Source organism: Limulus polyphemus, unplaced genomic scaffold, assembly GCF_000517525.1.
Source record: "Limulus polyphemus unplaced genomic scaffold, Limulus_polyphemus-2.1.2 Scaffold147, whole genome shotgun sequence".
NCBI lineage: Eukaryota > Metazoa > Arthropoda > Merostomata > Xiphosura > Limulidae > Limulus > Limulus polyphemus.
This window is the reverse complement of record NW_013665757.1, coordinates 938,628-954,849: the sequence shown is the minus strand read 5'-3', so window position 1 is coordinate 954,849 and position 16,222 is coordinate 938,628. Positions and strand designations below refer to the sequence as shown.

The window sequence follows — 16,222 nt, the reverse complement described above, 5'->3', positions numbered from 1 at the left end:
ATGAATGACAAAAAGGGACTTTTATGCATTTATTTTTTCCTTTTCGTACGCCAGAAAGACTACAAACACTGCAAGTTTTTGTCAGAACACGGCTACGCTTAATCAGTGTTTGCAATGATTTAATCTAATCTAAACTAAAATGTATTTTAAACTATTTTTATTATTGAAAAGCATTAACATAGAAGACTTGATATTGTGTTCATTAGATCATAACAAATGGAAATCAGTCACAAGCCAGTCTTTCTAAAGAACTTCTTTGACACTAAGAACAAGAAAAATCATGTGATTAAACATCTAAGTTTTAAGTTCAAATAAAAACCCGACAACTGCTGTTGCTGCTCACTGTTGCTACTGGCATGAGTCAAGCAGCAATAGATAAACTTGGATGGTTAGAATCAAGCAGAAATAGATAAACTTGGATGATTAGAATCAAACATCAACAAGTAGTTAGTTTATCCGAAAAATATTTTACCACCAGGATTTCGTTTAAAACCAAAAAATATTTGGGTTCTAGTTTTAAAGACTGGAATCATTACAGCTGATGTTTACTCAGATAGTTCAAAAGGGAAAAAAGAAAGTTAAAATTAATGATTAATCTGGTGGAAATAAAATAACCATAACCATTTACTATTAAGAATTATTATATTTTGTGGCGCTTTTTAGATTCATATAATCGCAAACATTACAAGCTTTATTTTTCATCTATAAATATGAAACCCAGATGAGTTCGCGGCACCGCTTAATATCACGTAGTGAACAACAATTCTTTAAATTACATTAAGATCGTTGGAACACTACAAAATATAAGAGTTCTTTATTTTATGTGCATGTGTTTAAGACGATTAACAGTTTATCTCTTGAATGCAGACATCGCAAACGGCTCAGTCGACACCACGAGCTATCCATTCGATTAGTATATGCACGTGAATTATCTTAGTATAATTTATTTCCCCTAGAATAATAAGCACTTATTCTTATTTATTAAACTTTTTTTTTCTCAATATAGTGTACAATTATTGCAAAGGAACTTACAACGTGATTCTTAGCTAACCTTCACTACTCTTAGAACAAAACCTCGTTAGTCTTCTGCCACTCTCCTTGTGGCCCGGCATGGACAGGTGGTTAGGGCGCTCAACTCGCAATCTGAGGGTCACGGGTTCGAAACCCCGTCACACCAAACATGCTTGCCCTTTCAACCGTGGGGGCGTTATAATGTGACGGTCAATCCCATTATTCGTTGGTAAAAGAGTAGCCCAAGAGTTGGCGGTGGGTGGTGATGACTAGCTGCCTTCTCTCTAGTCTTATACTGCTAAATTAGGGACGGCTAGCGCAGGTAGCCCTCGTGTAGCTTTGAGCGAAATTCAAAGACAAACAAACAAACTCTCCTTGCACTAGATTAGACTAACTACTGTCAAGTTGAGATCTGACACATAATTATTCTGGCTTTTTAGGCTTTATTTTATCTTCAGGACATAAGCTAATACGCTTGTTTCAATTGAAAATTTTCTACCATTCAGTAAATAGCAAAATCTAAATCAACGAAAGAAGAGATGATACTCTCTGAATGTTTAGTCTCATATAAATTGCTCAAACTAATAATTTTTATGAAAAGTATATGATCAAAGAAGTTTCAATGAATTTTTAAAATTCAGAAAGTAAACTGTTTTAAGTAAACGAAAACAAAATTTATGTTCTATGCATCTGAACGTGACAAAAGAAAGGACTTCTATGGCAAAATTTCAAATCCAAAAATCATTTATTACATGAATGTGTGATTCAGGAAGCTTCAAATATTTTGAAATGAAAGTGTAAATTAATAAAAACCGGAAGTGGGGTTAATTTTATCCGTGTTCACAAAAGAACAAGAGAAGTTCTAAAATGCAGGCTTAAATCGTGTAATTTGTGTAGAAGATTACTAAACCTTCCAAGATTTATACTATCGGTTTGCTAGGTTTAATCATCGTAATTTGTATAGAAGATTACTAAACCTTCCAAGATTTATACTATCGGTCTGCTAGGTTTAATCATCGTAATTTGTATAGAAGATTACTAAACCTTCCAAGATTTATACTATCGGTCTGCTAGGTTTCATCTTCGTAATTTGTGTAAAAGATTATTAAACCTTCCAAGATTTATACTATCGGTCTGCTAGGTTTCATCATCGTAATTTGTGTAAAATATCACTAAACCTTCCAAGATTTATACTATCGGTCTGCTAGGTTTCATCATCGTAATTTATGTAAAAGATTACTAAACCTTCCAAGATTTATACTATCGGTCTACTAGGTTTAATCATCGTAATTTGTGTAAAAGATCACTAAACCTTCCAAGATTTATACTATCGGTCTGCTAGGTTTAATCATCGTAATTTGTGTAAAGATTACTAAACCTTCCAAGATTTATACTATCGGTCTGCTAGGTTTAATCATCGTAATTTGTGTAAAAGATTACTAAACCTTCCAAGATTTATACTATCAGTCTACTAGGTTTCATCATCGTAATTTGTGTAAAGATTACTAAACCTTCCAAGTTTTATACTTTCGGTCTACTAGGTTTCATCATCGTAATTTGTGTAAAGATTACTAAACCTTCCAAGATTTATACTATCGGTCTGCTAGGTTTAATCATCGTAATTTGTGTAAAAGATTACTAAGCCTTCCAAGATTTATGCTATCGGTCTACTAGGTTTCATCATCGTAATTTGTGTAAAGATTACTAAACCTTCCAAGATTTATACTATCGGTCTGCTAGGCTTAATCATCGAAATTTGTGTAGAAGATTAATAAGCCTTTAGAAATTTAAACTGTTGATTTTGTTAAGTTTTAATATGATAACTTTTGATTTAAGTATTTGAATCCTAGTTTTTTTGTTTTTTTGTTGAATTTCGCGCAAAGCTACTCGAGAACTATCTGCGTTTATCGTCCCTAATTTTGAAGTGATAAACTAGAGAAAAGACAGCTAGTCAAAATCACCCATCGCCCATTCTTGATATACTCTTTATCAATAAATTGTACGGTTAACCGTCACATTATCACGTACCCACGGCAGAAAGGAATAACATGTTCAGTGACCGGGTCGATCCCACCACCCGCAGATTGCGAGTCGAGTGTCCTAACCACCAGACCATGTTCGGCCCCTAGGTTTGGATACCGCATCTTCTGTAATAAGTCACTAAACTTTTCAAGATTTAAACTATCAAGCTCCTAGGTTTAAATTTCGTAACTCATGCTGAATCTTTCAAGACGTGAAATAACAGTCTCTTAGAAGAAACCCTTGAAAATCCACAGTATATAATTTAAAGTCACGAGATGTCTCTAGTAGAGAAACAACAAATAATTATTTTTCTTTGTAAATAATCTATTGATTCACAAACCTAGAAAAAAAATCATTATGTGCAGTGTGCAGTTTGCAAAAGTTAAGGCCAGTGAAGACATCAAATTATTCTCGATATTTTATTTTTTGAGAAGAAAAACTAAAAAATGTATACAATTTTTCTGGTAGAAACGGTAAAGATTTTGGTTTTGCACTTCTAGCTAAGAGTCGAGTTGTAAAAGGTCAACAACCGATGGATGATATTGCTAAAATGCTGTTCATATCTTTTAAATCCGTCATCTGGTCGTTCACTTCCTATTTCTCGGAGTTTTTGTTGATCTGCAATGTCCATTGGGAAATTCTTAAATAAATTAACCCAACTTAGGACCTTACAGGTCACGTATAGCAGCAGAACGCCAGCTAGAACTGTGGGCGACGAAAAACTTTTAGTTCAAGTCTCACATTGACTGAGAGATTCGCTAAGAGCCACTGCATTTCTGGACCGTGCTAACAGCACAACAATCAATGAAAAACGTGACTTGACGTTTTAAATCTCCAAGGAAATTAGAATCTTTGTAATAAAGTGTTGTTAAGAGGAATTTACTTAAGTCTGAGGCTTTGAAGACAAACAATACCAATTTATATTCTACGTTTCTCATTGCACACAATATAGAACATTTTGTTCATGTTGTTGTTAATTTTTTGTGTTGTTTGAAAGACCGACACTCCTCGTTCATTTTTATGCTGAAAATATAATTAAATTTGTTTTTCATCAAACAAAATGATAAAATACAATTTAACTAGATAAACATTATCTGGCACTTGATGGAGATGCCAAAACATTAATAAATATAGTTGATAGCATGAGTGGTGTTTCCTTTTTTAAACCTTACCTGTTGGCAGGGTTGCTATCGTTAAGTAAACACATCTAGTTGTGAATTTAACAAACTTTTAGCTGTATTGATCGATCCAGAGCCAAATATTAAACATCATATCAGTGTAAGTTGCATGAATTTAAATATTATAAAACCCTATGTTAGATTTCGTTTTTTGTTGTTGTTTTTATTTCTAATTGTACTTAACAGTTTCATCTGCTATTGTTTTTCATTTTGATGGTCTTATGAAGTTTTTTTTAGAATATTTTACACATAGCGACATTATTCACCTTGCTTGAGGGCACATGTTAACCAATAGCGTAAAAGATAATATTTACATAAAGGTCAAATCAAATAATAATAAAATTCACGTGAAAATACATCGATGCCTATATTTGTGGTAGGATATCGAAAGCCCCCCAGTGGCACAGCGGTATGTCTGCGGACTTACAAAGCTAGAAACCGGGTTTCGATACCCGTGATGGGCAGGGCACAGATAGTCCTTTGTGTAGCTTTGTGCTTAATAACAAACAACAACAACTAGGATATCGAAAAGAGGTTTATTATTTGAATGAGATCAGGTCATGTCCTCTCTTTTTCTGGTCAAGTTGATACATTTATATTTCTTTTGCAATAAAATTAATAGTCGCTGGTGTGCGTTATTAAGCTTAACACTTTTTTTGAAACATTCGTAATACTCTGAAAACAAATTAAAGTTTGTTGCTAAGAAATTCTCAATAAGTGATCTCTGACTCGACGGCAGCAGAAATAGTAGGGTACATTCTGGAAATCTATAAGAATGGGCATTATTTTATGAGATATCCAGAGGTTTGTGTCGATCTGTAATTGGATAACATCCAAAGCAGTTATGATTGGTTTTTATCAGTACATTTGAGTGATTTTTACCGTAATTCAGACAGTAGTCATAACACTGTTATAACATATTATCTACTGAACACATATTGCAAACTTGTGGTAAACTGTTGACTGGTGAGACAACGAACCAGAATTTCTGAGTGTTTGTTCTTGACGATATGGAAACGATATTGGATTCAAAATTAACTTGAAAATGTAAAGTAGCAAAAATTCCGAGGTGTTACAAGTATAGCAGTTGTGGATCGATTAGGATAACACACCTGTTGCTTAAAAGGTTAGTCAGAGAGGTCAGAGAAGTTTCGAATGGAGGAGGTATTGTAAAGCGCACAAAGTCTGCGTACAGGAGCGGTAAACTGACGAATGTATCCGACGACTTGCTATCAAATGGGGATGAGAGCAATAGGAGGAGAACCTTTCAGGATCAGGTAAGGAACGGAAAATAGGAATACTTTTTCTGAGTGAAGTGCAAGAATATTACAAGAATAAGAGGATAGTAGAATATTAGAATAAGATAGAAACAGCTTAACGACTACTCGGATCAAATGAAACAGCAGGGCAACAAATTGATCCCAGGATCGTGTCCTACACGACCACGTACTTCACTCTTAGATTTCCGGATCTGATGGGATGCCCCATCATCTACCTAAATAGTCGTAGTTTCTGCCGTTGACTCAGAAATTGTTTGTTAACAATAACGAAGCTGAGAAATAAGCCTTGCGTTTCACCAAGGTTAGCGTTTAGTTTATAATCAATTTATTTATAATACAAACTATTACACTTATTTTGACGAAAAAAAAAGACCATCTTTAAAATAATTCAAATTTATTTCAAAGCAGTTAGGTAAAATTTGATGGAAGGAATTGAGCTTCGCTAACAAAACTGCGCATATTTCCAAACCGTCACTACTGAGTAAGTGGTACAATGTTTACAGGCTAGTTATTTAAATGTTTGTTTGTAGTTAAGCACAAAGCTACACAATGAGCTATCTGTGCTCTGTCCACTACCGGTTTCTAGCGTTGGAAGTCCGATGACATACTGCTGTGCCACTGGGGCTTCTTTAAATGACATTTAAGTAATTAAAGGCAAGAAGGAAGTAAAAGCTATCAGCACGTTATTCACTTAAGAATTAAGATTTATTTGTTTTGCATCGCAATGTGAAAATGTTTCTAAACTCACAACTTCATGGGCTCTGGTACTGAAAGAACGAGGGTAAGGAAATTCTTGGATAATAACAAAAAGTTTTTTGCACTTCGAAAAAGTTCTTATGACAGTAATATGAAAAGGTCCTTGTATGAAATGAAAATGATAAATATAATTATTATTTTGTTCATTCACTTGTATATTCTAGTTAATTATTTGTCGTTCCTTGCAGCATGACCGTTGGTTAATGTGATGAACTAAAAGATGACTTTAAAATCGCTCACAGAATAAATAGAACTTGTAATGTTTAATGCTCAGATTATTTTCTTAAATAAATAAACATAAACTCAACCAGTTTTTCCACTGTCGCTCTCTGATCTACTTCTGTCGAGTTAATCTACGAGAGATTATTCTAGGTGTAAACAATAACTTATGCCAAATTTAATAAGAAAATAATGATGTATAATCTGAGCATTCAATGTACCTTAAACCCTAGCTGCAAGATTATAGGTGGTGTACTAATTTAAAGTTTGTTTTTAAAAAGCGCATGTAGACCAGCTATTTCTACTCTTTCACGTCTATTTCATAATGGCAGACCAAGAACAATGGAAAACTCGATCAGAAACCGTAAGAAGTTATATCACCAGTGTTTTGATAATTTTTACTATATTGTAGTATTAGCAATTGCTCAGTGCATACATCAATAATTCATTGTTTGATTACACTAGAGTCTTCACTAAAACTAGGACTAAGTGGGTGATCCTCAATCGAAGATGGTTTGAAATGAGACTCACTGTTTAAGAAACGCCCGCCTCCCTCGCCAAATCTCACCTTCTCGTGCATGCAGTTCTCCCCAATACAAGCTAATCTTAATGAAACATAGGCTGCAACATCATGAAACCGCTTGAGTGTAAAATAAAATCATAAAGCGATGTACTCATAACGACTTGGGTAGTTAAACTTTTCTTTAAGCTAAACTGTTGTTGAACTAAACTAATTTATAAGGTAACAATAAAATTAACTTTTACCAAGAAAAAATTTAAGTGCAAAAAAACAAACAATCATCAAATATAACAATTGTGGAGGTGAGGAAGTGTAGTAATAAAAATTATTTATGGCAAGTATTTTTACTTTCCAAAACAAGTAAAAAAAGGATAACGTGTGGAGCTCAAACTAAAACGGATAACACGTGATTTATTGAAAACAAACGAAAAAAAACTACCTTAATAATGGCAGGTTAAAACAGTTGAAAAATGTAATTACTTAACCTATCAAGAAGTTGTGACATAGAAATATAACACCCTTCGTTCACATCTAGGAAGAACGGTATCGCCGCCTGTTGGAAACAGACTAATTAATCAGTCCCTTTATTACTCTTGAGTCAATTATGAAAAGGAAATAAAATAAGTTCGAAGATAATGACTTACTAGAAGTTGATTGTTGAATTGATTACTCCATTTTTGTGAGAAAAAATAAGAAAAATGAATAACACGTAATTAAAAGAAACATAGCTAAATATAGTAGAAACGTAAATGTTTTCCACCGCATAAAAACCAGAATAATCTGTTTCGATATTATATATATGAAATCAGTAATCATTCTGAACATAACTACACTGGAGAAACAGTTCATACTTTGATAAATATAAGATTTAGTCTTAATTCAATATATCATGTTGTGTGGATTTGGTGTGAATATTTTCATTATTGGTTTATACCTATTATTAAATACTTAAACTGATATAGATTATAACAGGTATTTCCCTGAATCTTTTTTCTTCTTCTTAAAACCAACATTACTGTTGAAACTATTGAAAATATGCTTCTTTTTCTTTTCTGCATACTTATATTTAATTTTTTAAATAATTTATTAAAGTTTACATTTTCTATAAATTAATTCCAATGAGTATTTAGTAGTCAATTAACACCATGTTACCATAAATCTCAGTTACTGTTTAACAAGATGGACTACAGAATTTCTAGCTATGCCTTAAAAAATCTTTATATTCGTATAGAATAGGCTCGAAAAATTCTGTTGGAAATGAATTTTTCAATTTTTCCAGATGGTCTTATATTCAGTGCTTTTTTTCGGCCACAGAATCACAAAGCCTCTGAAACATTTGTTCTTGTTACTATTAATTTTACAAGTGCTAGGATAAATGTACACAGAACAATAGGTTTACTGTCAACTTTTACTTCAACGAGTATTACCAAAGCTGTAAGAAAAGCAAATTTCTTTGGGTCCTTCCGCAAACTAAGAATAAATTTTGTCATAATAAATCTAATGTAAATATAACTAATAGTAATTTAATGTTCGAGTTTTCCTATTGTTGATAGGCCTTTAAAAAAACCACAACTTTGATCTCAAGCTTTGTGCATTTGATAATGATCGCACTAGCGATCCAAACTTCATACAAATAAACACAATTTTCAGAAAAAAAAAATATATATACTGAAAAGTTGTGATTACTTCAAAAACTAATAGTAGTTTCGAAAGTAACAATGTAATATGTCTGTTACATACCTCGGGATACATGTGTTGTTAGCAGTAACAATATTTATAGTCAGAATTAATCTATAGTTTGAAATCTATATAAATATAATAGTATGTCCATGTAATTACTTCGCAGGGTGTGGATGGATCTTCACCAAAGTTGGTATGGAGGTTCAATGGGTCCATGGAAAGATACATACAAATTTTCAGTTTTGCTTTTTGCGGTTTTTACCAATACTTCGCCCCCTGTTAATGGATCGTAACCAAATTTGGCATGAAGGTTTATTGGATCTATGCGAAGATACATGCAAAATTTCGGTTTCACATTTTATGTTTTGCAGTTTTTGTGGGCGTTTTTGGGTTTTTTACAATTGCGTATAAGTGAAGCAACTTTTCATGTCCTAAGATAACCTTTCATTACTCATGAACTTAGATAACGTCCGCGGACGGGTATTCTAGCTAGTTATCAATATATTTAATTTGTAATTTTAAGTTTTACATTTTTTTCTTTTTTTTAATTTTATGCACAAAGCTACACAATGGGCTATCTGTGCTCTGCCCACCACGGGTATCGAAACCCGGTTTCTAGAGTTGTAAGTCCGCAGACATACCGCTGTGCCACTGGGGGGCTTGTTGTTGTTAATAATTATCAGCTAATTTCGTATTGAGTTTACTTACTGATTGTAAGTATTATCTTATTACAAGTTACAGCTTTACAGTAAGAAATAATATTTCCATCACTGATGCGATCATCCTCTAGTACACAAGTTTTAACGGTAAAGAAGGTTTTAGTATTTACATCAACATTCAACATTCTAACTATGTATTTCAACTCTAGAATTGATAGTGGTTACTTATGCATGTGCATATGAGTCCGTGTGAATTAACAGATTATTTATTTATGGCTGAACAGAAAAAACAAACGAAAAGTAAATAAATGCTAATACCTTCTTTAGGGATAAAACTTGTGTACTTGAGAATGATCGCACCAGTGATCGAAACGTCGTACATGTTCTTCCTTACCGTAAAAGTTGTAACTTGTAATGAAATAATATGTATATTCAGTAAGTAAATTAATAGTATAATTCCAAGTATAGGGAAACTCTGTTGGGGAGTAACGAGATAACCATCAAGTATAGGTAAACTTTGTTGGGGAGTAACGAAATAACCAGCAAATATAGGTAGGTAAACTCCGTTAGAAAGTGACAACATAACCACCAAGTATGTGTAAACTTTGTTAGAGAGTGGCGAGATAACCACCAAATATGGGTAAACTCCGTTAGGAAGTGGCGAGATAACCACCAAATATACGTAAAGTTTGTTAGAGAGTGGTGAGATATCCATCAAATATAGGCGACCTCCGTTAGGAAGTGGCGAGATAACCATCAAAGATAGGTGATCCCCGTTAGGAAGTGGCGAGATAACCACCAACTATAGGTAAATTCCGTTAGGAAGTGGCGAGATAACCACCAACTATAGGTATAGTTTGTTAGAGAGTGGTGACCCCCGTTAGGAAGTGGCGAGATAACCACCAAAGATAGGTGATCCCCGTTAGGAAGTGGCGAGATAACCACCAACTATAGGTAAATTCCGTTAGGAAGTGGCGAGATAACCACCAACTATAGGTATAGTTTGTTAGAGAGTGGTGAGATATCCACCAAATATAGGTGACCCCCGTTAGGAAGTGGCGAGATAACCACCAACTATAGGTAAATTCCGTTAGGAAGTGGCGAGATAACCACCAACTATAGGTATAGTTTGTTAGAGAGTGGTGAGATAATGACCAAATATAGGTGACCCCCATTAGGAAGTGGCGAGATAACCACCAAGTATAGGTAAACTCCATTAGGAAATGGCGATATAACCACCAACTATAGGTAAGTTCCATTAGGGAGGGGCAAGATATCAAGCAAATATACAGATCGGCAAGGTACCCACCAAGCAAATACAGAAACTTAGAGACTGCGTAACCTAAAGAATTGGTATATCATAAAAAGAGACCAAAATCAAAGTTCAAAGTTAAATGTTTTATTTTAAGATTAATAAAGTTTAAAACTTGTGATAAAAATCAAATAAACCGCGGATGTTTTATTCTCGACATTCTTCTTATTTTTTTCATTTCTTATTCTAAATCAGAGGCGTTCAAAAATAGCATTTCAGAACTATATTTTGTCTCTCACAAGTCATTGCCGAAGAAGCTTTTCTTTCAGTACCAGAACTCGTCAGTTGCGTTGGACGATGAGAGACAAAAGATTCTCTGAAACGTTATTTATATATGCAGTATAAAACTTTTAAAAGTTACGGAACAAATCTGCAACTTATGTAATTTTTACTACAAAGTTTTAGCTTCCAGTGTTCAAACAATAATTATTAATTAAAAAAGTCTAGTTCAATGTCTTAATATTCAAAACCATTTCAAAAACATTCTAATATAGACATGTTTGGTGTTTGTATGTTTATTGTGTTTTATAATCGAGAATTAACGGAAACAGGTAAAGGTATCGAAAAATTGAAAGAATAGTTTCTACATTTCAATTTAAAATAATGGAAACCTCAATATATAAACCCCTTCAATATCTAATAGTAAAAAAAACACGGTTTTTAGATTCCACTTTGCAGTATTATCGCAATTTCGACGAGTTTACAGTATTCTATTAAAAACCAAAGTAATGGGTGTTGTTTTATCGAAGTTGTAGCAACGAAACCTGAACACTAATAGAAGTTGAGAAAAAGTAACATTGGAAATCATATAACTATATATCTTCAGGATTTATGATATTCGATCCGGTTTACAAACATTAGCCCTGATTTTCCATGTTGCGTTACGAATGAAGAACAAACGAAGAGAGGCGTTTTCTATATCTTGCAGAAGATGATAAAATATGAGTTTGAATAGTTTGTTTTATTTGCCATTTATCTTTAATTTCAAACAGATACCTGTTTGATCCATCATTGAGAATTCACAATTCTGCATCAGTTTTAAAAGATAATATCTCCAGTTTTTCCATCATAGTGTAGGATTACGAGTCTGTAGATAGTTGTATTTTCGTGCTTATCTTTTTAGATAGAATTATAAGAATGAGTTCCTACACTAAATCGAAAATACCTGTTTTAAACAAACCGCTTATTTTTCCATTTTGCTTTCTCAAATGTTTTTGAACTACTATCTCATTCATCACCGGATGTTTATGTTGAAAACAGTTAACGTAAAATAAATTAACAGAGTGACAAGTATTTTTTGCGAGTGGTGCCGTTTATCTATTGTCGCTTTTTGTTATCAAAGAAAGTAATTAATTTCTAAAATTCGCGAAGAAATATCATTCAAACACTAAGTCGACGTCTCTGTTCTAGTCATACATTCGAATATACAATTCATTTTTGTTACGAAATAAAAATTATGTCACACATTTTTGTTTTAATGTAGTTTCCTTGATCACTTTTTAATGCACATTTATATTAACTACGATTATTTATGTTTATTAAAATTAATCAGGGACTATTCTATTTATGATATAGTTTTCTCCCGTGGTGGGACAGCGGTAAGTCTACCGGACTTACAACGCTAAACTCCGGAGTTCGATATTCTCCGCAGTGGACACAGCAAGTAGCCAAATTTGTCTTTCCTCTAAAAATCAATCAGTCAAACAAACGATAAAGTTTTTTTTTAATTGTAATTTCCCCCTCAAAATTCCTAATATTTTATTTTAAAAAATATTTTAATTTCTTCATCATTCTAAAATCTAAACTTTAGCATATAAAGTTAATGTTGAAGACTTTTTGGTTTACATCTGTGGAATCTTACTAGTGCTGATTTTAAAGTGAAAAGAGTCATATCAGATAATTAACTTTATAATGGCTCAACGGTAAGCCTGAGGATGACGGCGCCAAAAATTGGGTTTCGATACCCGAGATGGATAGAGCACAGACAGTCCATTATGTAGCTTTGCTCTTAACAACAAACAAATAAAATGTAATGGCAGCCCCATCTGCCGGCTGCTACATTACTCAATTAAGAGTAACCTCCTTCAATGTGAAGATTTCTCTCAAGACCAAACTGTGGTTCATCAATACCAATGTGAAATCTGTATTGCTCTATGGATCAGACTGTTGGAGAACAATTGAAGAAATTACCACGAAGCTACGTGTGTTCATCCACAGATGTCAAACAAAGAAGTGAGAAGGAAGATAGGACAGCAAGACATCATAGTAGAGATCTCTAGGATGAAATGGACGTGGATAAGCCATGTTGTCAGGAAAGAACAAGACAGGAAGACATCGTGGTAGAGATCTCTAGGAGGAAATGGATGTGGATAGGCCATTTGATAAGGAAATAATAGGACAGCATCAAAAAAGAGGAGTCATGGAAAAGGGAAAGACCCAAAACGACATGATGAAGATCTACCGAAACAGAATTCAAATCCAAGGCAAAGCCAACCTGGGGACAGGTCCAAGCAATTGCCCAAGATATAGCCAGCTGGGGAGAGTATGTGGAAGCCTGATGTGTCACTTGGCGCGCAAAGAATTAAGTAAGTAAATCCTTAAAAGTAAAGGCCTGTGTAGGCCACACAGGAAAAAGTACCTAAATATAAAAAGGTGGACCTTTCTTCATTAGGGGGCAAAACTGATCAGATCCGTACTAATCAGAATGATAACTAAATGATGGTTTTTGCAACTGCAAAATGAGGTTATAAATAATCTCTGTCGCAAAAATATACATATACAAAAATATAACATATTATCCTATTGAGCGCTAGGTAGCTGAATCTCATTATCTGGTGGACTTCTTTTTTTTAACTAATATAATATATATTATCCTATGGAGCGCTAGGTACCTGACTCCCATTATCTGGTGGACTTCTTTTTTTAACTAATATTTTGCTATATGCATTTGCTTTATAGCTCTAAACGTTTAGGATAGAGTATCCCAAGGACAGCATCTGGTAAATCTTCATATATATGTATTTAGGTCTCTATTTCGAAGCCTTTACGTGATTATTATTGTAACTGTGGCTTGGTGAAGTAATAAAAGCCTTAATTACAAAAACAAAGCATCAGCCACCTCTACAGAAGCCCCCAGTGGCACAGCGGTATGTCTGTGGACTTACAACGCTAGAAACCGGGTTTCGATACCCGTGGTGGGCAGAGCACAGATAGCCCATTGTGTAGCTTTGTGCTTAACTTCAAACAAACAAACAAAAAACCTCTACAGAAAAATTATCACATGGAGTGTCCAGTCAACCAATGAAATTTCCACCTAAAATTCTACTTAATGTATACTGCTGTTAATATTGAACAGCAGTAAATCTAACTATCTGACAGTTAAGGGTTCGAAACTACTTTTCTATCGTGAGTGGCATTTTTTCGATCTATCTAACATGACTGTACGTTTTGTGGAACAAATTTGAAAGACAATACCTTTATTCTATCCCAAATTTGTATAAAATAAGATAAATGTTTTAATTAGAATGACTCAGAGAATTTGATAGGTCATTTTATTCAACGATGTCTCCTCCATATCCTAACGTTATGTCCTAAATTCGTTTATATAACGTACATAAAATAGTTAACATCTTTTTTCAATTTCTCCCGCTAAAGGTTTGTTTGATTTGAATTTCACACAAAGCTACATGAGGGCTATCTGCGCTAGCCGCCCCTAATTTAGCAGTTTAAGACTAGAGGGAAAGCAGCTAGTCATCACCACCCACCGCCAATTCTTGGGCTACTATTTTACCAACGAATAATGGTATTGACCGTCACATTATAACGCCCATACGGCTGAAAGGGCGAGCTTGTTTGGTGTGACGGTGATTCGAACCCGCGACCCTCAGATTACGAGTCGAGCGCCCTAACCACCTGGCTAAACGAAAAAATATAAAAGACAAATGTTTTTATTAAAAATTTTTGAAGAGTTATTTATCAAATATTATTTTAATGTGAAATAAAAGTAGTTTGTCTTTCTGGAACACGTTGCCCCTAAAAGAAGTAACATATTTTGCGTTCGTTTGTACTTGATTAGCGTGATTTACGATTCTAATTCGTTGTCGAAAAGCTCAAAGTTAAACACCACGGATAAATAAATCCTTAACAGTACCCTCAAATACATTTCTAGACTAATTTAAAAGAAAAGTATTAAAAGTACTGTTAAGACATTTTTAATCCTTTTAATATGAATTAAGAATGTGTGTATATGAATTACTGGGAAAACCCACAAGGCGTAATTAATAACTGAAACACAAGACTTACCAATTACTGGACAGGAAGAAAGTGTATATATCTTCTCAAGTTTCTGGTGTCACTCTGGTGGTCAAAGGTATATGTTGTTAAACTTCAGTTCTGTTAATTGCGCCTTGATATCGAACATGAACTATTTAGCTACATGGTGATGGTGTATTTATACGACCGTCCCTCCCCCGTTGCGACGCAACTTTTGGTAAGGAGCACGTGATACGCGCAAACTCTGAAAATGAAAAGTCAGTCCTCTTTTCCATTGGCTAAAGAAATATAAGTGGGTGTAACGGGGTCACACAACAGGCAACAAATGAATTTTTAGTTTCATAAAAAACCGAAACAACAGATATATAAATCGTTCTTACGAAAATCAAATTTAAAGTTTCCATCTTTAACTGCAGAAACTTATCAATTTGACGGAAATTGTATAAAGACGTCGCAGATACACCACAGTCATGAAACTGTAAAGTCATTAAGTTTTTTTTCAAACCAATATTATATGTTATTATATATATATATATATATAATAACAAATATACAACGAATTCAAGTGTAATATATTATGCATAAAACTTGGTTTTGTCAGTTCTATTTTTTACTGGCTTATTTTCATCGACCGTTTCATAAGACCGTTTTAATGAAAGATGATTTTTTTTGGTTTGTTTTTTGTTTAAAGATTATCTTTAATTTTCAGATATTAGAAGTATCATAAGCGCTTTTATACGGAATTATGTATCTCACAGGTTCCTACGATTATTTATTTTCTTAATTTCAGTTTTACATTTGATGAACTCGATTGTATCTGCGCCATCTTGAAATAGTGGTAATAGCTTGTACAGTATATATGCAAGAGCTAGTGAAGATGATCTTTAAACCAAAGAGAAAAACCCATCTTTAAATTTTAAAAAACTATCTTATGAAACGGTCAATGAAGTAAATATTGAAATTTAATATGTATTTATCTTATTGGTCATCCTAAGATACCTAAAAATTCAGAGCCTTATATATATATATTAGCGTTTGGAAAAAACTGCAAACACTTTCGTAAAAGTACATATGATACCATCAAAAACACCCATGTCCTCCATTGAAACATAATGTTCCTCCCCCCCCCCCTGAAGTAACGAAAAGCCTTGTTTTCCTACAATCAACAAATGAGTCCTATAGAGACTTAAAAATATGATAACTTAATGAAACAAAACTTAAAATGATAGATTCTTTTTAAAGAGAGCGTGATAATATTCTTTTAAAATAAGTAAACATAAGATCAAACGATGGCCTGAAGCGTTAGAATGCAG

The 16,222-nt window shown here is 33.6% G+C and overlaps 1 long non-coding RNA gene across 1 annotated transcript in view; it reads right to left on the bottom strand.

The window, feature by feature from the left end:
* Positions 1-15,060, bottom strand: part of LOC111083991 — an 18,148-nt gene extending 3,088 nt beyond the window's left edge. The window contains exon 1 of the long non-coding RNA XR_002609348.1: positions 14,940-15,060. This is a non-coding gene — a long non-coding RNA (uncharacterized LOC111083991). The remainder of the gene's footprint in view (positions 1-14,939) is intronic.
* Between the last annotated feature and the right edge of the window lie 1,162 nt (positions 15,061-16,222).